Source organism: Bos grunniens, chromosome 8, assembly GCF_055505025.1.
Source record: "Bos grunniens cultivar Pamir isolate PY7600 chromosome 8, Bosgru_T2T1.0, whole genome shotgun sequence".
NCBI classification, from domain to species: Eukaryota; Metazoa; Chordata; class Mammalia; order Artiodactyla; family Bovidae; genus Bos; species Bos grunniens.
In genome coordinates, this window is record NC_141172.1 from 23,095,552 (window position 1) to 23,119,320 (window position 23,769).

The 23,769-nt window shown below is 41.4% G+C and overlaps 1 protein-coding gene and 1 pseudogene across 5 annotated transcripts in view; one reads left to right on the forward strand and one right to left on the reverse strand.

Moving 5' to 3' along the window:
* Nucleotides 1-3,553: 3,553 nt before the first annotated feature.
* Nucleotides 3,554-23,528, reverse strand: LOC147366836 (uncharacterized; annotated as a pseudogene). Its single transcript, XR_015169493.1, has 3 exons — nucleotides 22,971-23,528; nucleotides 22,288-22,360; nucleotides 3,554-4,596 (listed from the first exon to the last, which is right to left on the reverse strand). The product of XR_015169493.1 is annotated as an uncharacterized LOC147366836 (transcript).
* The window catches only part of SLC24A2 (solute carrier family 24 member 2), a 292,853-nt gene continuing 292,054 nt past the window's right edge, over nucleotides 22,971-23,769 (forward strand). For all 4 annotated transcript variants that reach the window (XM_086414937.1, XM_086414940.1, XM_086414939.1 and 1 more), the window contains exon 1: nucleotides 22,971-23,346. The gene's annotated coding sequence lies outside the window, so the exon portion shown is untranslated. The remainder of the gene's footprint in view (nucleotides 23,347-23,769) is intronic.

The window sequence follows — 23,769 nt, forward strand, 5'->3', positions numbered from 1 at the left end:
ACAAGCCTGAAAGAACATGTTGGCCAACCCAACTCAATGCTGACAAACTGTTGGAACCCACTTCTACCAGTGACTATTAGGGTTGATCAGTTCCTCATATTCATGATGCAGTTCCTGTTTTTTCTGGGGCTGCTTGGTTTAGTCATAGTTCCCAAGCTCTTTCCTACCCACAGTTTTTTGTTTGTGTGTTTTTTACATCTAGTCTCTATAAGTGTTCATTGCTCAGTTGTGTACGGCTCTTTGCAACCCCATGGACTGTAACCCACCAGGCTCCTCTGTCCATGGGGATTCTCCAAGCAAGAATATTGGAGTGGGTTGCCATGCTCTCCTCCAGGCGATCTTCCCAATCCAGGGATTCAACCTGGGTCTCCTGCAGTGTAGGCAGATTCTTTACAGTCTGAGCTAGCAGGGAAGCAAGTCTCCATAAACAGACACATTATATTAATAGGTTAAATTAAATGTCCACATCCATGAAGTTCATCTGCCTCATCAGGTGCTCACTCTTGGGCACTTGGGTCTCTCTGCTCTGGATATCCAAGCTCCCTGCAGCTGGTACCTGCTCTTTTGAGACTGTGCTTACCTGGCACAAGGACTTCTGAAGGAGGTGGCACAATGCTGGGACAGAATGTCCATGCCAGCCTCACCAAGTACGAAGAATAACCTGTCCCCACATCTGAGTCTTCATTAGGATGCATTACTCACTCAGGACTAAACTCCTCCTTACTGTTCCAACCAACAGACTGGTTTCTGTGCCCCAGGGTCTAGGTCAGAGTTCCCCAAACTGTGAAATATTCTGGAGGCTATTAATTGGTGCACTGAGGAAATAACCTTCCACTAGGTACATAAGTTTTCAAAATCCTTAAAATGTTAATGTTTTTCTTACTTTTTATTCTCCTTTATCTTAGAGAATTTACTCTATTCCTGTGGGATAGGAAATGGACATGAGTTTGAGCAAACTCTTGGAGACAGGGAAGCCTGGCATACTGCAGTTCATGGGGTCACAAAGAGTCACACATGACTTAGTGACTGAACAACAATAGGGTTTGTTGGGTTTTTTAAATATAGTTATAGATTTTTCAACATAGGTGTAAAAAAGGAACCAAGAACTAGCCTACCCTTCTATTCCCTGGATAACTCCTGTGGACATTTTAAAACATTAAATAATACCTGCACAGATTTAGAAAGTAAGTAACAGAACAAATCAAAAGGTGAAAGGTGTGTTCATTAACTCACTTATTTATAAATACATAGCTATTGGTCATGACAAAACCAAAATAAACATCAGATGCTTCAGTCTTTGGAAATCAGGGGCCCCTCCTCAGTAAGTCTTCCCTTTGTTCTGGGTAGAAAAGCCTTCTTAAACACTCTTCAAATGTTCATTTCCTACACTGTATCAGAAAAATTTCTCTTAGAGTTGTTAAGTATTATTCTGAAAATTATTCAGAGTTCTATTGTCACATACTCTTTATGTAAATATCATCCATTTCTTTCATGAAATAGAAAGTGAGTTCCAATTTCATTACTCACATGCTTTTAAAAAACAGAATGCATGTATGTCCTTTAAACTTATCAGAGATGAATAGGGAATGCTGTAACCAATCCAAGAATGTCTCGGTAATCTGGTAATATTGACACTATTGTCGTGGTTTTATTTCAGGCACCTGCCAGAACAATCTATACTAAGGAATGGTGACTATTTCTTTGATGAACCTAAAACAAGATCTGGAAAGAACTCAAAAAGATCACTCAGAATAACTTCTCATCTATAGGGAGTCCATGGAGAGCAGAACCCAGGTTTATCTACCTGAGTTTTCCCCATAGTACCCTGCACTTAGAATTAACTCTATGAATGTTCTATGAATTGACTGAAAGTCATAACTATTCGGAAGGGATGGCTTACACCTTAAAGATTTTTTGGGTGGCTCTTCATACTCTTCACACACACAAAGGATCCTGAGGCTCTGACTAAATAAATGAAGACACAGAGATGCAATATTGGAACTGGTATAGAGTATAGCCCTTAAACAGGGCTTCCCTGGTAGCTCAGACAATAAAAGAATCTGCCTCCCATGCAGGAGAGACAGGTTTGATCCCTGGGTCGGGAAAATCCCCTGGAGAAGGAATGGCAACCCACTCCAGTATTCTTGCCTGGAGAACTCCATGGATAGAGGAGCTTGATGGGTTATAGTCCATGGAGTCACAAAGAGTCAGACAAGACTGAGTGACTAAGGCGTCACTTCATTCAACCCTTAAACAAGAGAACTCAGAGTATTTGGAAAGTCACGGAACAATAGTTTTGTTTAAAGTAGATTTCACCCAGAAGCCATCAAGTACAGAAGGAGGTGGGGGAACTGTCTGCAGTTTGAAGTAGTAGACTTCCTTTAATTGCAATTAGCATTTAAAAGGCTTTCACATTCATTTTTATTCAAATATGCCACCTTTGTAGTCATAGTAACCCTTTTATATTTAGATTTGGTTGCAGCTACAAGTCTACTTGAGCCATTCATTTTTATCCTCCCTCCTGAATAGACCAGGTTTTTTCTTTCAAATAGAATCCACTGGTGTACATTTTTATTCTATTAATAACACATTGGTTCTCTCTAAAGGCTGTGAGAAAAGGAAAATAAAATATCAATCATATTGAGTAACAAAATTATGAAACAGTTTCCTGGACTGACAGGAAAGGCTAGACAACGTTGCTGTGGTCAGATATATTGTTGTTGAGTCGATATATGGCAGGAGTAATGTTTCAAACCCATTGCCTTCCTCCTGCACCTCGTCACCAAAAAGACACACCCCTTGCTGACTTAAACTTCAGGGATTATAAATGGTCCCATCTGGGCTTCCCAAGTGGCACTAGTGGTAAAGAACCTGCCTGCCAAGGCAGGAAATGCAAGAGATGCGGGTTTGATCCCTGGATCAGGAAGATTCCCTGGAGAAGGGAATGGCCACCCACTCTGAGGTGGTTGGATGGCATCACCAATTCAATGGACATAAGCTTGAGCATACTCCAGCAGACAGTGAAAGACAGGGAAGCCTGGCCATGGGGCTGCAATGAGTTGGACTTGACTGAGCAACTAAAAAACAACCACCACCCACTCCAGTATTCTTGCCTGGAGAATTCCATGGACAGAGGAACCTGGTGGGCTACAGGCCATTGGGTCCCAAAGAGTTAGACACAGCTGAAGTGACTTAGCACCAGCAACCAAGCATAAGATAGCCACATGCCCTGCAGCCCTCACCCCAAATTTTGCCTATTAAAACTTCTCCCCAAAATCACCAGAGTTTGGGGGTTTTGAGCATGAGTTGCCTGTTCTCTTTGCTTGGCTCTGCAATAAATGATTTTCTACTCCAGACTCTAACATTTCAGAGTTTGGCCTCACTGTGTTGGGCACACAAATCCATGTTCAGTAACAGAGACACTTTAAGTTCCTTTTCTGTTTCTTTTTATTTATAAAGGAAAATCTCAAATGAGATATAAGACATGATGTAAAACTAGCGTTTTCCCTTGTATTTCTCTTTGAGGATCTGTTTGGAACTCTGATTTTTACAATTACCAAAATGAATTTTCAAATCCATTCTATGTAGAAACAGGCATCAAAATTCAGAGCAGAAAAAAATCTCAGAGTCTTTCTGGTCCAGACAGGTGAGAAAACTGAAGATGCATAGAATTGAGGGACCTAGTCAGGGTCATACACCTAGTTAACGGCTTAAGTCAAGCCCCTACTCCTGATCTGCATTTTCTTTCCACAGTAAGCCCAGTCTTCACACCTTGGGGATTCCACTACGTTAGTGAACTCAGGTTCAGCTGCTTGCTGCTGGAAAGTCAGTACTTGAGAGACAAGTGTTGGTTGTGTTAGGCAGTTAGAATAGGAAACAGGAGTCCAGAATGGTGGTGGCTAAAAGACAAGGAAGGGAAAAGCCCATGAAAATAGAACAAAGAAAGGTCTGAGGACTGGAGTGAGGACCTCAGGTAGAACAAACAGCACTCCTGGCTAGCCCAATTTACATAGGGAAGTTCCCAGGGGGAGGAAAAAAGCATATAAAAAGAGGAGCCAAAGGGCCGGGGTCTCTCTCTCTCTTTCTCTCCCCTGCGGGTGCACTCTCTGTCTCTTTCTCTCTCTCTTTCTCATCTTTTGGGTGGGCATGCCCCCACGCCTTGATGACATATTTTTCTTTATTTTCTAAATAAAACTGATCTGTCAGAGAACTATAACATGGACTGTCTGAGAGCTGTGATGCTCCGAGGGCTTTAATGTCCATTGCTTCAAATCTTTGTTGTGACGAGACAGAACCGAGGAAATTACACTCCCCTGACAGTTGGAAAGGAAATGCTACTTTATTAAGGAGGCTGGCAACCTGGAGAGAAGGGAGACTCATGTCTAGGAACCAACTTCGAAGATTCTGCTCAACCATGAAAATTTTTAAAGGGAAAGTTAATTGCAATTATTCATTTTGGGAAGGCGGTCAGAGTCTTCTTTATCTTCCAATGTGTGCAGACTTTCTTCTGATTGGTGAGGTAACAGGGCCGTGTTCCAGGACTCTTGTGCTCAGCCTGATGTAACTACCCTCCACCTGGGTGGGGGGCCTTAATTCCTGTAAAAGAACTATACATAAATATATAGTTTATATATACATATATATATATATATGTGTGTGTGTGTGTGTGTGTGTGTGTGTGTGCCCCACTGCACAGCTGCAGGATCTTAGTTCCCTACCTGCATGCATGTTCAGTTGTGCCTGACTCTTTAGGACTCTATGAACTGTTGCCTGCCAAGCTCCTCTGTTCATGGGATGCTCCAGGCAAGAATACTGGAGTGGGTTGCCATGCCCTCCTCCAGGGGATCTTCTTGACCCAGGGATTGAACCTGGGTCTCCTGGGTCTCTGGCCTTGTAGGCAGATTCTTTACCATTGAGCAACCAGGGATCAAACCTGGAAGCTTGGAGTCTTGACTGCTGAATCTACAGGGAATTCCCAAAGATCTGTCATCATGTATATTCTTTGAAGAGGAACTGGGACCCTGTCCCATTGCTGCACCATTATGTCTTGATTGCTCCTCCTTTGTTTCTCTATTCCCTCATTCTCCTGATTAGCAGCTATTCGAATCCGTCCTTTGGTACTCAGGGAGGTTCTAGGAGGCTGAAATCTCTTTCCAACAAACAAGAAATGGGGGGCACAGAAAAGATTTGTACCCGGGGTGATGGGGTGTGGGGATCCACAGGGTCCTGCTTGATTTCAATATGTTCCTTAAAACTTTAAATTTCAGGATTGTTCTTTTGCTATGACTTCCCCAGATAATTAATCTTAAAAATAGAATTAAGTAATGTTCTTTAGTCTGAATTATCCTAACTTTATTTTAAAAATTCATTTATTTATTTGTTTTTGGCTGTGCTGGCTCTTCGTTGCTATGTGGGCTTTTCTCTAGTTGTGGCGAGTGGGGGCTACTCTCCAGTTGCAGTGTGCAGGCTTTTCATCGTGGTGGTGGCTTCTCTTGCTATGGAGCACAGCTCTAGGGCACACGGGTTTCCGTAGTTGCCACACACGAGCTCAGTAGCTGTGGCTCCTGGGCTCCAGAGCACAGGCTCAATAGTTGTGAAACATAAGCTTAGCTGTTCTGCAGCATGTGGGATCTTCCTGGACCAGGGATCAAACCCGTGTCTTTTGTATTGGCAGGCAGATTCTTTACCACTGAGCCATCAGGGAAGCCCTATCTTAATATTTGATAAACAGCATGCCCTTTCTAATTTCATATGCTTTAACATCCAAAGTTAAACTGAAATGAGGCAACTAAAAAGTTTTAATTTTTAGGAGGAAAAAGAAAGAATTTCATTCATTCATTCATTATATAAGTATCAACCCACTGTGAGAGTTTAGATAAGATAGTTTACTGGGATGCTAACACAGCTTAAGCCTCAGGGACCCACACTTGTCCAGGGCTCTGCTAAGGCCCTATAACGAAGTTGGCATTGAAAGTTGGCCTAATGAAGTTTTTCACAGGCCTATGAAAATGTCTGAGCTTCAGACCTTATAATACCTGGACCTAACAGTGAAAAAAATTGTCAAGCTCATAATTTAGATGTATTTGAACACATGGGTTTACCTAAAACTTATCATGGTAACAATTTGTTTTCCCTTTTTTGGTTCTTATAGGCTAGTATGGGCTTCCCTGGTGGCTCAGATGGTAAAGAATCTGCCTGCAATGTGGGAGACCTGGATTCAATCCCTGGGTTGGGAAGATCCCCTGGAGATCTTCAGGAGATCTTCGTGCATAGCAACCCACTCCAGTATTCTTGCCTGGAGAGTTCCATGGACAGAGGAGCCTGGTGGGCTACAATCCATGGAGTCTCAAAGAGTCAATCATGGTAGAGCGACTAAGCACACACACACACACAGGTTAGTACACCAGGGAATTTAATTCATTCACTCATGTAACAAATGTTTACTAAAAGCCTTCTATGTGATAGGCATTGTTCAAGGGTTTGAGGATGGTAAACTGAAACAAACAGACTGCCAGATATTTCTCTAGCAAAGACGGGTTTATTTGGAATTGGCAGAGAATTGCAACTGGGGGTCTGCAACCATAGCGAGCTACATGCAAGTCCCTGCAGAGCAAGGAAAAGAGAATGCTCTAATAGAGAGGCAAAGAAGTTGGGAGTAAACAAAGAGTCTGTGTCTTTTCATTGGCTGAGTCCTTGCCAGGAAAGAAGAGGAGTCTTTCTTCTTTCTATTGGGCTCTGCTATTGTTGCAGGGCATGACAGTGTCCCCTCTGGTCTCCCAACTCTACTTAAGTGAAGTTTCTCTTAATTTTTTTTTACTGTTAGAATGGTAACAAAGTGCCTATCCTCACCAAACACAGTATAATGTAATTAACTATATATATCTTCATTTTCAGTAAGTCTCATAAGATGTATTTTTGATAAGATGAAGTAATATTCTCTGCATGATAGCATTGTTGGGTGGATTTCTTATTAGAAGAATGGCAGCACATTAAAGTATTGATTAATGGATTCATGTAAACTTAAACAGCAGTCTCTAGAACAGCACAGGAAATGTCAGTCTATGGCATTGTTTTATTCTATTATTTTATCAACAACCTGAATGTAAAACACAAGCTTCCTTATTAAATGTACAGCTGCTGCTGCTGCTGCTAAGTCGCTTCAGTCGTGTCCGACTCTGTGCTACCCCATAGACAGTAGCCCACCAGGCTCCCCCGTCCCTGGGATTCTCCAGGCAAGAACACTGGAGTGGGTTGCCATTTCCTTCTCCAATGCATAAAAGTGAAAAGTCAAAGTGAAGTCGCTCAGTGGTGTCCGACTCTTAGCGACCCCATGGACTGCAGCCCACCAGGCTTCTCCGTCCATGGGATTTTCCAGGCAAGAGTACTGGAGTGGGGTGCCATTGCCTTCTCCAAAATGTACAGCTGAAGAGGGTAATTCATTATGATAAATGACAAAGTCAAGACTTGTCAATATTGTCCATGAAATGTAGGTGGGCTTTCTACAGGGCTATTCCATTATTGACAGCATGATACACCTCTATCACACTGTTGACAGGTGTCAAGAATAATACATTGGTACGTGTTCAGTCACTATGGGAGTTTATGTCAGCTTTAGTAATTGACACATTTCTTTCTTATAAAGTTACAATATCTGATAGATTATCATTTATTAAAATAAAATCTCCAAATATTTGAAAATCATTAATATAATGTACCATGTCAATAGAATAAAGAACAAAAGCCATATGAACATCTTAATAGATGCAGAAAAGGCATTTGATGAAATCCAACAACACTTCATGATTTTAAGAAACTCAATAAGCTAGAAGGGAGTCTTCTCAATCTGATAAAGCCATCCAAGAAAAACCCACAGCTAGCATTATATTTAACGGTGAAAGAAATCTGATAAAATCATCTAAGAAAAACCCACAGCTAGCATTATCTTAATGGTGAAGGATTGAACACTTTCCCCCTGAGATCAGGAACAAGCCAGCTCTTGCCAATTCTATTCAACATACTACTGAAGATTCTAACCAGGGCAATTAGGAAAGAAAATAAATAAAAGGCATCCTGATTGGAAAGGAGGAAGTAAAACTTTCTGCAAACAACATGATCTTGCACATAGGATATCCTAAGGAATACACTAAAACTATTAAAACTAATAAATGCGTTCAGCAAGGTTGCAGGATGATATAAGATAAAAAATTAACTGTATTTCTATACATTAGCAATGAATAATCCCAAAATGAAATTAAGAAACAATTCCGTTTCTAATATCTTTAAAAGGAATAAAATAATTGAGATTAAATATAACAAAAGAGTTATGAAACATATACTCTGAAAAGGTACAAGACGATGTTGAAAGAAATGAAAGAAGACCTAAATAAATGGAAAGAATTCACATGTTGATGGATCAAAGGCTTAATATTGTTAAGATGTCAGTACTCTCCACATTGATCTACAGATTAAACACAATCCCTATCAAAATCCCAGAAGGTTTCCTTGTAGAAATTGAGGAGCTGGAGCTTGTCTTACAATTCATATGGAAATGCAAGGGACGCAAAAGCCAAAACAATATTGAAAAAGAACAAAGTTGTAGAATTAACACTTCCCTATTTTTTCCACAACATCAGATGTTTCAGACCACAGTCCACCATCAATAAATTTCTTCTTCACTAAATATAATTATTCCTTGACTAAAAACGGTTGTATGTTTTTAAAATGAATTTAATGGCATATGCATTATATCTCAGTAAAGATGTTTTTTAAAACCTCAATTCTTTAATGCATTTCAAAAATTATTTTTCTTCATTTATCAAATATTCAATTACCTCATTTCACAATTTGTAACAATGACATAATTTCTAAACTGCTTTTTAGCTCTAGCACTATAAGCTGCCAACTGAGATGTAAATATTTCCCTAATTTCATTATTTTATTTTCTATCTCTTCCAAAATGCTCTCTCTAATGTTTATTTGATGAATAGAAGTAAATATACAATTAAAAAGAAAACATTTACTTTATAACTTTAATTGCATCACCCAGAAATGATTGAATAAGGTGGCTTAGGGCCAAATTAAAATATCCAGAATATTTTTTAAATTGTGGTTAAAAACTATTAACATTACACTGGCACATCTATATAAAAATTCAGTAAGGTTTTTATGTCAGTATATTTCACTGAAATATGTGTTCTCTGACATCAATCACAAAAACTTTTATAGCATTTCAGGTCTTAATTTACATCAGCTCCCCAATATTAAAAAACCTTCTCTCTTCAAAGTATTGAATTTTTCATTTAAAGGAAATTATTCTATGTATGTTTACATAGAACAATTGAAGCTTCATCAATAATGTGAAATTTTATTGTCTTGGTATATGTTTTCCAAAAAGAAGTGTTTTCATTTAGTAGATATGTTTTGAACAAGGCAGAATTATAAACATAGATTATAATTATGTATCCATATTGATAGTATTCTTTTTTGAAATTCTATTAAATATTTATGCCTAAAACTGCCTATTATTTTTAAGGATTTTTAAAGAATTGGATTTTTCAAAATAATGACTTACTTTACTTAGTATCATAATCTCTAGGTCCGTCCATGTTGCTGCAAATGGTATTATCTCATTCTTTCTTATGGTTGAGAAGTATTCCATTATATATATATAATAGACGGCAGCCCACCAGGCTCCCCCGTCCCTGGGATTCTCCAGGCAAGAACATTGGAGTGGGTTGCCATTTCCTTCTCCAATGCATGAAAGTGAAAAGTGAAAGTGAAGTTGCTGAGTCGTGTCCGACTCTTAGCGACCCCAGGGACTTCAGCCTACCAGGCTCCTCTGTCCATGGGATTTGCCAGGCAAGAGTACTGGAGTGGGATGCCATTGCCTTCTCCCGCTGTGAATGCTAGGGTGCACATATCTTTTCAACTTACAGTGTTCTCCATGCTTCTGCTGCTAAGTCACTTCAGATTGTGGCCGACTCTGTGTGACCCCATAGATGGCAGCCCACCAGGCTCCCCCATCCCTGGGACTCTCCAGGCAAGAACACTGGAGTGGGTTGCCATTTCCTTTTCCAATGCATGAAAATGAAAAGTGAAAGGAAAGTCGCTCCATATACCTGCCCCAAAGTGGGATTACAGTATCATATGGTAGCTCTACTGTTGGGGGCCAGAGTGAGGTACTCCGCCCGTGACAAAGGTCATGAGGAAGGAGGCTCGACATACGCAAAGGCGGGATCGAGCCTCAGGAGTCCCCCTGGAAATCCTCGAGCGTCTACCACCATAACCAGAGCCTGCCTACTTTACTACTTTGTGCTCTCACCTACATCTCTGACTTTACGGGGGGCTGTCCCCCACCACCTCTTTCGGAGAAGGAGTTAACCTAGAGCTCCAGTTAATAATAATTCCTGGGCGTGATAAGAGTGTTTTAACCTACAAACTCCTCTGAAGGTTCTCTGGCCTGCCTGACAGGCTTGTCTGGCCACATGTGATTGCTCACAGCCTCCCAACTGTGAGAGGCACGAGATGCTTTAAACCTTCTAAAAACAGGTTCCTTAGAAAAGTTAGAAAACTATTAGTATAAGTATAATGGGCTGATTAGAAATTGTGTTGGTGAAGGGTTTTTCATTTGTTGAGCCAATGTTTGTTGCTACATCTCCACATCCCCTGCCCTTACACACATTAATGAATATATAGAAGAAATAAGTATTAACCTTTGATATTAATCACGTTAGACCTTAGGCTAAGTAAATTCTTTCCTTAACTAAAACCCACTACACCCTCACCCTGTAGGAATGTAACTATATTTGGGTGGCGTCTGTTTTGAGAATAATCACCCCTGGAGAAATAAGTGTCCTGGTTGACTGACCGCTGTCACAAGGAGAGGGTCGTAAATTGTCAGCAGGCCCCCCTGGCCAGAAGATGATGTAACACCCCTAAGACCTCTGTATACATTTGTATGAAGCACCTGACTCTGATAAAAGTCAGGACTGCTGTCCCCACGTGACTTTTGTATAACATCTCAGTGTATAAAAACAGACTCTGGAAAATAAAGAATTGGGATCAGTTTCTCGAAATACTGGTCTCCCCATGTCGCTCTCTCTCTCTCACTCTGGTTGAGTCTCCATCTGGAGCGCGGAACCCACCATGCTTACTAATTATGCCTGGGCTTCTAAGATCCGACCGGGGAGGCCTCAGTGTCTCCTCTCCTTCGGGAGAACGGAAGGACGCCTGCGGCCTACGTAAGTGGTGCAAACTTCTTGTCTTGAAGTTTTATTGGTCTCCCGCGTAAACCAAGCCACTCAGCCTCTTTTCTCCACTGAATTTTCCTACTGAGCTATCCTCATCCTATTACTCTTTATATCTTTGATAAAATATTTAAATAAATAGGTCGCCGACGCCGTCCCCGCTTCGAATACCCTGGATCAGCCGGGGCAGGACCCCGGCACTCTACTTTTAATTTTTTTTTTAATTTTATTTTTAAACTTTACATAATTGTATTAGTTTTGCCAAATATCAAAATGAATCCGCCACAGGTATACATGAATCTCCATACTGTACTCCAGTGACTGCACCAATTTATATTTTCACCAACAGTGCAGGAGGGTTCCTTTTTTGCCACATCCTCTCTAGCATTTATTATTTGTAGACTCTTTGATGATGGCTGTTCTCAGGGGAGCCTGGCAGGCTCTAGTCCATAGGATCGCAAAGAGTCAGACACCACTGAAGCAACTAAGCTCTCATGCATGCTTTTGGACCAGTGTGAGGTGACACCTCATTGTAGTTTTGGTTTGGATTTCTCTAATTATTAGTGATGTTGACATCTTTTTTATGCACCTGTTTGCCATCTCTGTCTCCTTTGGAGACATGTCTATTTAGATCTTCAGCCCATTTTTTTGAATGGGTCGTTTGGTTTTACTGATACCGAATTATATGAACTATTTGCACATTTTGAAAATTAATCCCTTGTCAGTTGCATCATTTGCAAATATTTTCTCCCATTTTGTAGGCTGTCTTTTCATTTTGTTTATGATTTCCTTTGCTGTGTAAAATCTTTTAAATTTAATTAGGTCCCATTTGTTTATTTTTATTTCCATTACTCCAGGTAGTGTGTGCAGGCTCAGTCATGTCTCACTCTTTGCAACCCCACAGACTGTAGCCCGCCAAGAGCCTCTGTCCATGGAATTTTCCCAGCAAGAATACTGGAGTGGGTTGCCATGCCCTCCTCCAGGGGATCTTCCCAACTCAGGGATCGAACCCGTGGCTCTTATGTCCCCTGCATTGAAAGGCAGATTCTTTACCTCTCCACCACCTGGAAAGCCATTACTCTAGGAGACACATCCAAAAAGATATTGCTGCAGTTTTATGTCGAAGTGTTCTGCCTGTGTTTTCCTCTAGGAGTTTTATAGTGTCCAGCCATACATTTAAGTCTTTAATCCATTTTGAGTTTATTTTTGTATATGGTGCTAGAGAATGTTCATGCTGCTGCTGCTAAGTCACTTCAGTCGTGTCCAACTCTGTGCGACCCCATAGACGGCAGCCCACCAGGCTCCCCCGTCCCTGGGATTCTCCAGGCAAGAACACTGGAGTGGGTTGCCATTTCCTTCTCCAATGCATGAAAGTGAAAAGTGAAAGTGAAGTCGCTCAGTCGTGTCCTACTCTAGCAACCCCATGGACTGCAGCCTAGCAGGCTCCTCCGTCCATGGGATTTTCTAGGCAAAAGTACTGGAGTGGGGTGCCATTGCCTTCTCTGGAGAATGTTTATACCTCATTCTTTTACATGTAGTTGTCCAGTTTTCCCAGCACCACTTATGGAAGAAACCATCTTTTCTCTGTTGTATCTTCTTGTTTCCTTTGTCATAGATTAATTGACCATAGGTGCATGAATTTAAAAATCTAATACTTTTGCTAAAGACTTTAGTCAAGACAGGACTGGAAGCCCATTGGCTTACCAGTGAATTAATTACAAGATAGAATATCCACTGGTTATTGGATGAAGTGAAGACATTCGCGGAAGAGTATCAGCAGAGAAGACTTAACCTCCTCAATCCACTTTCAAGAAAAACACACACGAGTTCCCAGTAATAAGAAACATACTTCAAGGTAAACAAGAGTGTCCACACTGAGTTACAAGTATGATACTGTCCACTGCAGTGTTATTTATAATTGGAAAATAATAGGGTAATAGGGAAATTGTTCAATAAATTATCCACAAGATATTATGTAGCTCTTTGGGGGGAAAAGTAGTCTTTCTATAAAGGTAATACTATAAATACATAACTTCCTCACTTGTCCCGCTCAAATTCCAAATTAACAAGAAAATAAAGTCATACAGTGGAGGCGCTTCCATCTACCATGAACCCAGGATATGGCTCTATCTCAAATCACCAATGATAAAAGAATTTCTGCAAAACATAATGATATTGGGAAAATGAAGGGAGAATTTTTTTTTAAAGTAATAGATAATGTTTCTGAGCTCAATGATACTCCCTTAAAATAAATGGCAAGGCATGAGAAATCTAATCTCTTGAAGATACAGGTTAACAGAGAAGAATACAATACACTTTAGTACCACAATTTCACATAGAACCAGCAGGGCTGGAGTGGTCAGGATGTGGGCAAACCTTCTCATTTTCTCAGACCTGGACTCTTAACTTCACATGTAGTAGGCTAAATGTAGACCTGAAATTCAGGTCTACCTGACACCTAGGGATGTGATCTTCCTTGGAAATTTGGTCTTTGAAAATATTAGATGAAGAACTCAAGAAGAAATCATCCTGTATTTCGAATGGGTCTTAAATCCAATGACTGGTGATTTTATAAGAGGAGCAGATGCAGAAAGACACACAGAGAAGAAGGTCACGGGGAAGAGAGGTAGAGAATGAAGTATTGTTGCTACAGACCAAGGAACGCCAAGGTTTATCAGGACCCACCAGAGAAGCTGAGAAGTAAGAAAGGAGCCTTCAGAGGGAGCATGGCCCTGCCAACACCTTATTTCAGACTTCTAGCCTCTAGAATTGTGAGAGAATATATTTGTGTTGTTTTAAGCCACAGTGTTTGTGATCATTTGTTTTGGCAGCCTAAGGAACCTAATGCATCAAGTAAATAAACCGGGGGCTTACCTGGTGGCTCACTGGTAATGAATCCTCCTGCCAATGCAGGAGATGTGAGAAACGCAGGTTTGATCCCTGGGTTGGGAAGATTCCCCCAAAGTAGGAAATGGCAACCTGCTCTAGCATTCTTGCCTGAAAAATTCCATGAACAGAGGAGCCTGGCGGGCTACATGGGGTCACAAAGAGTCGGACATGTCTGAACAACTGAACACAGCACAAATAAACTGGAATGTGAAGGAGGAGAGAGAAGGACTCTCTCCTTCTCTCTAAGCAGATTTGTAGCACCAAAGTGGACCGAATAAAACTAAATGATTAAACACAAAACATCTGTGATCTATTAGCCTTCACTATGAACCACAAAAAGATTTTTGTGTGTGACCCCAGCTGACAGCCATCAAGTAAACAAGATACTTCAGTCCTACAACTGTATGGAATTAAATCCCCCAACATCTGAATGAGCAGAAACATACTCTCCCCACAAGCCTCCAAGAAAGGGTCTTTGCTGACACCAGGGGCTTTGCTGACATCTTGACTTCAGTCCAGTGAGACCATACTGGACTTCTGACCTATAGAACTTTAAAGTAATAAATATATGTTTTTCCAAGACACTAATTTTAAGCTAGTTTGTTATAGCAGCAACAGAAAACCAACTAAGCAGGGATATAGGATGGAGCTAAAAATAGGAAGGTTGGTTGAAAATCTTAAAGAAGTAATAAGATCTTTAAAGACCTGTCCCCATCCTGTATAGCCAGGAGACAACCCCTCCTGCTTGGCAAAAGACTGAGGTTGACCCATTGAAGAAACTCACCCAGGGTTGTCTGGGATATTGAGCAAAACCATGGTCAAGTGTAAGCTACCTTAAAGTCTATCAACTGAAAAATGAAACTCCTCCAACCTCTTTTCTAGCTCAGCTCTCATAACACCAGCCACTAGGAAAAAATAGCTCTGACAGGAGCTTGAGAACTCTTCTATGGAGAAGTGGATCAGCCCAAGTTAAATTATGGAGATCCTAACCCTTGTGCTTCCAGCAATGGAATGGCTGAGGCCCCACTTGATTACCATAGAGTAAAACCCTTGAGCTTTGAATTAGCATTTTAGTGTCTTACTCAGCTATTAATAGATACCAAGCAGACCATTTTACCAAGGCCTGTGAAATGATAAATAAGGCAGAACAAATAGCAAAAAGGAACTTGTAGGAAACTGAAACTTCAGGGAGAAGAAGAAAACTTGCAATAAGCATAATAAATATTCTCACTCATTCAAAGATACTTATTGAATGCTTATTATACTGGGCAGTCATTTTTTCTAGATGTTGAACCATAAACAGTGAACAAAGCAGAAAAAGCCCATGGCTTCATGAAGCATACAGTGCCTCAAAGAGAGAAGAGATGCTAACTGACCTAAGGAATAGAAACAGGAAACTATACATAAAAGAAATGTGCAAAGACCAAACTAGAACTTTTAAAAATTAAAAATGGAATAAGCTGAAATTTTTTAATACTAGAAGAGTTAAATGATAACACCAAGAATCTCTCAAGAGCTGGAAAATGGAGGGAAAAAATATCTTCCTTAGAGGATCAGGCAAGCAATTTCAAAATCAAACAGAAATACCAAAAAAGCACAGATAATGAAGAGAATAAAATTATTTTTTAAGTATACACAAAAGTAATTTTCCCAGACATATATATAAGTTTCTAAAGCAGAAAAAAAAAATGAGAAAAGATCCACTCCAGGGAACATTATCATGAAGCTTTACAATACTGTGAGAAATGGGATGGGTCTAAAATCTTCTCAAAAAAAAAAAAAAAAGAGAGAGAAAAGACAGACAGGAAAATAATTAAAAGAACAATTACTGCATGTTTTGGTATGAATATTATGGGTTAAGATTGAGAAAGTAATTTTTCTCTTAAATAGGTATTTTAGATCGTCTTACTCATTTAGTAATATCAATTTCCTCTAATATTTCCTGGCATTCTGAAGGAATTTTTTTTTTAATTTTATTTTATTTTTAAACTTTACATAATTGTATTAGTTTTGCCAAATATCAAAATGAATCCGCCACAGGCATACATGTGTTCCCCATCCTGAACCCTACTCCCTCCTCCCTCCCCACACCATCCCTCTGGGTCGTCCCAGTGCACCAGCCCCAAGCATCCAGTATCGCGCATCGAACCTGGACTGGCAACTCGTTTCTTACATGATATTCTACATGTTTCAATGTCACTCTCCCAAATCTTCCCACCCTCTCCCTCTCCCACAGAGTCCATAAGACTGTTCCATACATCAGTGTCTCTTTTGCTGTCTCGTACACCAGGTTATTGTTACCATCTTTCTAAATTCCATATATATGCGTTAGTATACTGTATTTATGTTTTTCCTTCTGGCTTACTTCACTCTGTATAATAGGCTCCAGTTTCATCCACCTCATTAGAACTGATTCAAATGTATTCTTTTTAATGGCTGAGTAATACTCCATTGTGTATATGTACCACAGCTTTCTTATCCATTCATCTGCTGATGGACATCTAGGTTGCTTCCATGTCCTGGCTATTATAAACAGTGCTGCGATGAACATTGGGGTACACGTGTGTCTTTCCCTTCTGGTTTCCTCAGTGTGTATGCCCAGCAGTGGGATTGCTGGATCATAAGGCAGTTCTATTTCCAGTTTTTTAAGGAATCTCCACACTGTTCTCCATAGTGGCTGTACTAGTTTGCATTCCCACCAGCAGTGTAAGAGGGTTCCCTTTTCTCCACACCCTCTCCAGCACTTATTATTTGTAGACTTTTGGATCGCAGCCATTCTGACTGGTGTGAAGTGGTACCTCATAGTGGTTTTGATTTGCATTTCTCTGATAATGAGTGATGTTGAGCATCTTTTCATGTGTTTGTTAGCCATCTGTATGTCTTCTTTGGAGAAATGTCTATTTAGTTCTTTGGCCCATTTTTTGATTGGGTCATTTATTTTTCTGGAGTTGAGCTGTAGGAGTTGCTTGTATATTTTTGAGATTAGTTGTTTGTCAGTTGCTTCATTTGCTATTATTTTCTCCCATTCTGAAGGCTGTCTTTTCACCTTGCTAATAGTTTCCTTTGATGTGCAGAAGCTTTTAAGGTTAATTAGGTCCCATTTGTTTATTTTTGCTTTTATTTCCAATATTCTGGGAGGTGGGTCATAGAGGATCCTGCTGTGATGTATGTCAGAGAGTGTTTTGCCTATGTTCTCCTCTAGGAGTTTTATAGTTTCTGGTCTTACGTTTAGATCTTTAATCCATTTTGAGTTTATTTTTGTGTATGGTGTTAGAAAGTGGTCTAGTTTCATTCTTTTACACGTGTGAAGGAATTTTTAAATAAACATTATTTTCTTTTATTAAAAAAAAAAAAGAAACTGAATTCCATCAAAAAGGACAAGGAATCTGAACAGCATCAGTCTTCTCTACAGCAACAATGAAACATCAAAGACAGAAAAGAAATAAGTGCCTTAAAAATTCCAAGAGACAATCATTTCTTACCCAAGAATTTACACAAAGCCAGGCTTTGAACAGAGCATAAGAGGAGGATAAAGATATTTCAGACACACAAGCATTCAAGATTTCTCCCATGTCCCCTTCTGAAGATGTGGCAGTCAGAATTCGAGTTGGGAAGGAATTTCCAAACACAAAGTATTGCAGAAAGGGGTGAGTTTATTAAGAACAAAGAGCACAGATAATGTAGGCACTGCAAGTACAGCTGACCACTAGAGAAAGTCGACAGTTTTCACGGGTTAGTTTTTGCAGCCTCAAAACAAAGAAAATTCCTGCTGAAAGGCTGGCTTTAGGTGATTGGTTAAGGTGCTATAGGGTGAGCACTGTGGTGGGCATTTTTGTCTAAAATGGGATCGAGAAGCCTGCTGGTGATAATCATGGGGGCTTTTGGCAATGGTTACAAAGAGGCTCAGTCAGTTTTGGAGGTGACCTTGGTTCTGGGCTCCATGTCTGTGGCCTTGATGCAAGGCCTTACACTGTGGCCTTGGGGCAGGACTCCACAGAAGACACCGGAGGCTGTGCTCCAGTTAGCAGGGAAAGTAAAGAAGAAAAGAGGATTGAGGAAACAGGGCTCTCAACACAAAGAGAATTCCCAGGATGATACCCGTGGAGCAGGTCTGGGCAGCTGTTGGCTCATGTGGCAACAGGAGGGCACAGGGCTCCAGGACTGATGTCTCCTAAAGGGGAAAACACGAAACTGGCAGATAACTGAAATTCCCTCCACCTAAAAATACTGAGGGGAAATGTACAGTTCTATCAGAGAGTGTGAAGTGAATTAGTATACTCTGCAACTCAACTGATGATTATGTTTGCATAATTTAAAATGTGTTCCTTAAAGGATGTGAACGTTCATTTATTCAGAATGGGCGACATGGCTATATTGAAAGGTTGGGGACAGGGTTATGTAGAGATGAGGGCTTTGGGGGTCAGGGGTGGTGAATATTGTAATATGAATATTGTAATATGAATTTAACAGCTAACACTCAAATCAGAAAAATCTTGTGATAACAAAATGATCCTACTAACTCAAAAGATTGTGATAAATACCAGGGGGAAAAGAAAATAAGACAACAAAACCTTTGAAAATGATTCATCGCTAGGGACCAGGAAGCAGGAGTTATGAGCAATGTAGAAATATTGGGTTGACCAAAAAGTTCATTCGGGTTTTTCCATAGGATGTTACAGAAAACCCAGATGAATTTTTTGGCCAGCCTAATCTTTTGCGTATTTAGGGAATTCATTATATGTCATCTGTCTTCCATTTTCATTCTGAACAAACTGAGAAATAAGCAAAAAGGATTGTCAGGTGGAATGATAGAGAAATGATCACTATTTTTAGCAATAAAGGCTAATTTAGGGAGATGGTGAGCTTGAGTACCAAGTAGATTTATGGACAGAGTCCTAGTACTAGACCAGGGGAGGCGTGCTCCCATGATATTAGGACCCCTCCCCACTACACACGTGCATTCATTATATGGAGGGTTTGGGTGCTGCCGAACTGAATAGTTTGAGACCCCTGAGCTGGGAAAAAGACTAGTGACTCATTCATACTACTTGTTAGAAGTGACTAAAACAAGTATTTTATTTCAGTATTCAAAACCAAGGATACAGTAGCATATTCCTACTGGCTCAAGGCACACTTCCATTCCAATATTTGAACTTTATACTGGAATTCTGAGTCAGAGATAGGTGAAGAGAGAATGAACTTTAAGGAGGAAAGCAGCAGGAGCACAACTTTTTGAGCTTTTAGAAAGAAGTGCTCCTTGCTTGCCCTCTGGATGGGCTGTCCTGAATCGAGGCCTGTTCCCCGGTGTATCTCCTTTTACCAGTATTATTTATCCTTATTTCCTTGCTCATGTGGCCCTGCAGGAATCAGGAAGACAGCCAGAGTTTTAGACTGCAGGTTGCTTGATGTAACTGATGGATGGCCTGTGCTCCCACCCTCCTCTGAACCCTGCCTCAACATTACACCTACCTTGGTGCCCAGGAGCCCTGAGCTGAGATAGTGTTGCAAAGAGAAATTCAATTTTTGTGTTTCCTGAGCATTTAAGCCTAGAAAATATTTCTGTCTCTAATGTAAAAATAATAGGCATTCATCATTTCTCATTTCCTAAATAGATGGAAGAAAAAGAGGAGAGGAGGAAGAAGAGAAGAAAGAGCAACGATTTGGGTGTGTTGCTTTAAGTGCTATTGCAGAAACCACTGTCAAAAGCAAAGAAGTTTGTACTGCCTCCCTTAACCCCACAGGTATTTTTTTTTCTGCTTTTATGGTTCTCATTGAACTGGAAGGGGAGAGCCACCGGCCAAAAAATGAGCCAAATGCAAAGGAAAACAAAGTCGTCTCAGGGTTGGAGACCTGAGAAGAACATTTTTAGAGCACACTGGGCTTTTATTTTGATATTTATTTTTACTTTTAACTATGCAAAATGGATCCTCTTAGAAAATAGATAGTTATGCTAGATTGTAGACCAGCTGGTGGTAAAAAAAATAAATAAATAAAATTTAAAAATCCGCTGGAATCACCTAAGCATGTAATTCCCATAAGAAAAAGGCAGTTTACTGTTACTTAGGCAGGGACCAAAAACTTCAGTCATATACAGTGAGGATTAGCAGAAAGAATGTGGAATTTGGAGCCAATATTGGGTACAAATGAGAGCTGCTTAATACTGGCAAGCTACTTAGCCTCACTGAGCCTCAGTTGATTGATCTATAAAATGGGAATAGTAATAGTGCAAAACTCATGAGATTGAGAAGAGACAGGTGAAAACTTCTAGTTCATGATAGGTGCATAATAAATGTTAGTTCTCTCTCTCTTTTTTTTTTTTTTTGCTCCATCATGGCAGTCATTAGTGCTGACCACCAAATCTTACCATTCTTCTGCCAATCACATAGTGCAACTGTACTTTCTAGCTTCCTTGAAGATAGATATGGCCATGCTTTTTGCTTTAGTCAGTGAAGTGAGAGTAGCCTTAATGCATCACTTCCAAACTGAAGCAAGTACAAGATTTGCCATGTATCTTTTCTTTGTGACAGCAACTGGCAGTGTTCTAGATAGTCACCAACTTGGAGACAGGCATGAGATGACACAGCAAAATTCACAGAGCACAGGTAGGGTGAATGAGAGACAGAAACCTTTGTTGTTTCAAGTCACTGTGATTTTCTGAGCTCCTTGTTACTGCCGCATAACCTGTACCCTTTTGATTGGCCCACTCTCCTTAAATGAACTGCATTTGCTGCAACTCATTAATTCATTTCACAGCTATATGCTGAATGGATGTCAAGCACTGTGCTTGATGCTGGAAAATACATGATACTGATTCTTGCCCTCAAGGAGCTCATAATAAGGGGAAAAGAAGGAGGTCATTGTCGGGGGTCTTTTAAAACTATCACCCATCGATTCTAAGATTTAACAACAGTCAAGGTTGGGAACTCTGCTTTTGTGCACAATTGAATCCTTCATTTATGTTCTATTGTCTATAGATATTGATAACAGAGAAGCCAGAAATTATAATAGAAAGTAGGAAAAACACTATTGTGTCAGAAGAGAGGGAAAAAAGAGATGGTTAAACTGACAAAGAAATATAAATACTTCATCTTTACTTTTGTTGCCCACAACTCCCTGGCTCACTCAGTTTTCTTTCTTCCACTTTGCCCTTAAGAAAATTTAGTAGAATTTTGTTTTCCTTTAGACTAAATGTCAAGTCAAAAACAATGTAAAGTTGTTTATTGTCACTATAACTCTAGAGCTATTTCTTCCTGTAAAAAAATTCCAATGATGTGGAACTTCCCTGGTGGTCCAGTGGCTAAGACTCTGTGCTCCCAATGCAGGGGGCTTGGGTTCCATCCCTGGGTCAGAAAGATCTCCTGGAGGAGGGCATGACAATCCACTCCAGTATTCTTGCCTGGAGAATCCCATGGACAGAGGAGCCTGGTGGGTTACAGTCCATAGGGTTGCAAAGAGTCAGACAGGACTGAAGGGACTTAGCACACATGCACAATTGGTTACCCTGAAGTCCAATTTGTATGGAAAAGGCAAATTAAATCCATGATTGTTTTCTTTTTTCTAAAACAATTTGAAAATAATGAGTTCATTCCTTCTTACCCATCAACAGTGACCTATCAAGTTACTATAGAATCATTATGAACTTACAGATATAATCATACTTGATACATTTGAAACAATTCCAATTATTATCAATTTTTGGTGCTCAGATTGATCCATCCTTGTCTGGGGGAGCCTATTTCAATCGATTCCTTAGTCTTCCTGACATAACCTGGAAGTGATTGATAGCTTCCTTGATTTCTGTAAATATCTACAATTAAAATGATACAATATCTGGGATTTGCTTTAAAATGATGGCATGGAGAAAATGGGTATAAATGAAATGTGATTGACAGTGAGTTGATTGTTGTTCAAGGAGGCTGATGGCCCCATTGGAGGTTCATTATACTGTCCTATTTGTAACTGTCTGGAATCTTCCAAAATAACAGGCAAATATTAAAAATTCACACAATGACTTCCAGAATAAGACTTTAAATCCTTAGCAAGATAATAATCTTAAATGCCTGGCTTTGGTGGGAGAAAAAGAGATTTCAAATTTCTCAAGGTTTCTCTTGACTTATCAGGGACGTGTAGAGGTCTGAGTATAAAGTTTTACCCAAAGTCAAAGGTGGTGCATTTTCCAGATACGACGGACGTTTCCCCTAGTCCCAGGAAAGCATGAAGAAACCCTAAGTGGAAAATAGGAAGAGGGTGGAGGGTAAGGAGAGGGGAAAACGTCTGATGAAAGGTTTCTCCTAGTGAGTATCTCTTGGCAGTTCTGGCGGTTATCACAGGGTCAGGTAAATGGGGCCTCCGCCAGTAGCCGGTCTGTCTCATCTTCGCCCACTCTTCGGCCCAGATTTTGCCTCCAGTCCCCAACAAGCCTGACTCAATGTCTTGTGGTCTAGGGGGTCTTGTTTTCCTGACAGGGCAGGGAAAAGCACTGGGCACGAAGTCCAGAGGCCAGCGTATGAACGCTGTCTATGACTCAAAATGACAGTCTTGGGTCTCAGCTTCATCAGCCACAAAATTAAAGGTCAGCCTGCAAGACTAATGATCCTTCAGGGTCCCAACCAGCCAAAGCCGAGACTTCACAAACCCTGGGCCCAGACACACAACCCTGCAGGCCTCCCTGCCTTTTCAGTGATCGTCTTTACCATCATCACACATTACATCGCCTCCTAAAGAAATATGTGACTGCTGTCACTTTCTGCAGATAATTGGAGAGAAGGGGCCTGGCAGAGATGACCCCAAAGTTGGCAATACTTTCAGGTCTAAGGAGTCAGGCGCGTCACCGACCTGTATGATTTCTCCTCTTCGTCCTTGCCCGTCTGCAAATCCTGACCCCTGTCCCCACTGCGGAGAAATCTAAGAGACCGCAGCCGGCGTCGCCTCTGCGCCCAGGAGGCGTGGAGCAGAGGGCGCGGGAGCCGAGCGCGCTGCGGCCACGCTCCCCGCGCAGAGGCGAGAGGGAGGGGCCGGAGGGGGCCAGGCAGCACCAGAGGCGGCGCGCGGGGCTCGCGGCGGCTCAGTCTCCTCCCGAGCCCAGCCCCGGACGGCGAGAGCGGCGGCGAGTGCGAGCCGCAGCCCGGGCCTCGGAGCGAGGAGGCGGAGGACCGGAGCGGCGGGCCGCGCTCGGGCCCCCGCAGTGTGCGCGTCTTCCTGGCGGATCCCGGTAAGTGCGGGCGGCCGAACCCAGACCAGCCGCCGGGCTCGGGGGCCGCAGAGGTCGGGGTCCCTGGATCCGGATGGCGTGCATCCGGCGGCAGACTCACAGGTGGCTTCGCGGAGGACGTGGGCGCCCCAGGCCCCGAAAGGAGTTAGCCAACTCTCTCAGCTCCCGGGTGCGGCTTCTGAGCACCCCCTGCTTCTCCCACCCAAACCGCCCTGCTTCCGGCTCGGGGTAGGGGGCCTGCTGTCGGGGAGGCGCTAAGAGGGACGCTCCCCTTCCCCAGCTACCCACCAGCGATTCTGGGAGATGCCGGCCAAGCCCCTCCCCACGCTGCATCCCAGCTCCCGGCTCTCTAGTGAGGCGTCTGTCCTTTAGTTTTATTTTCCTGTGAACCCACCAGGGAAAGTTTGGGACCACACAAGGCAA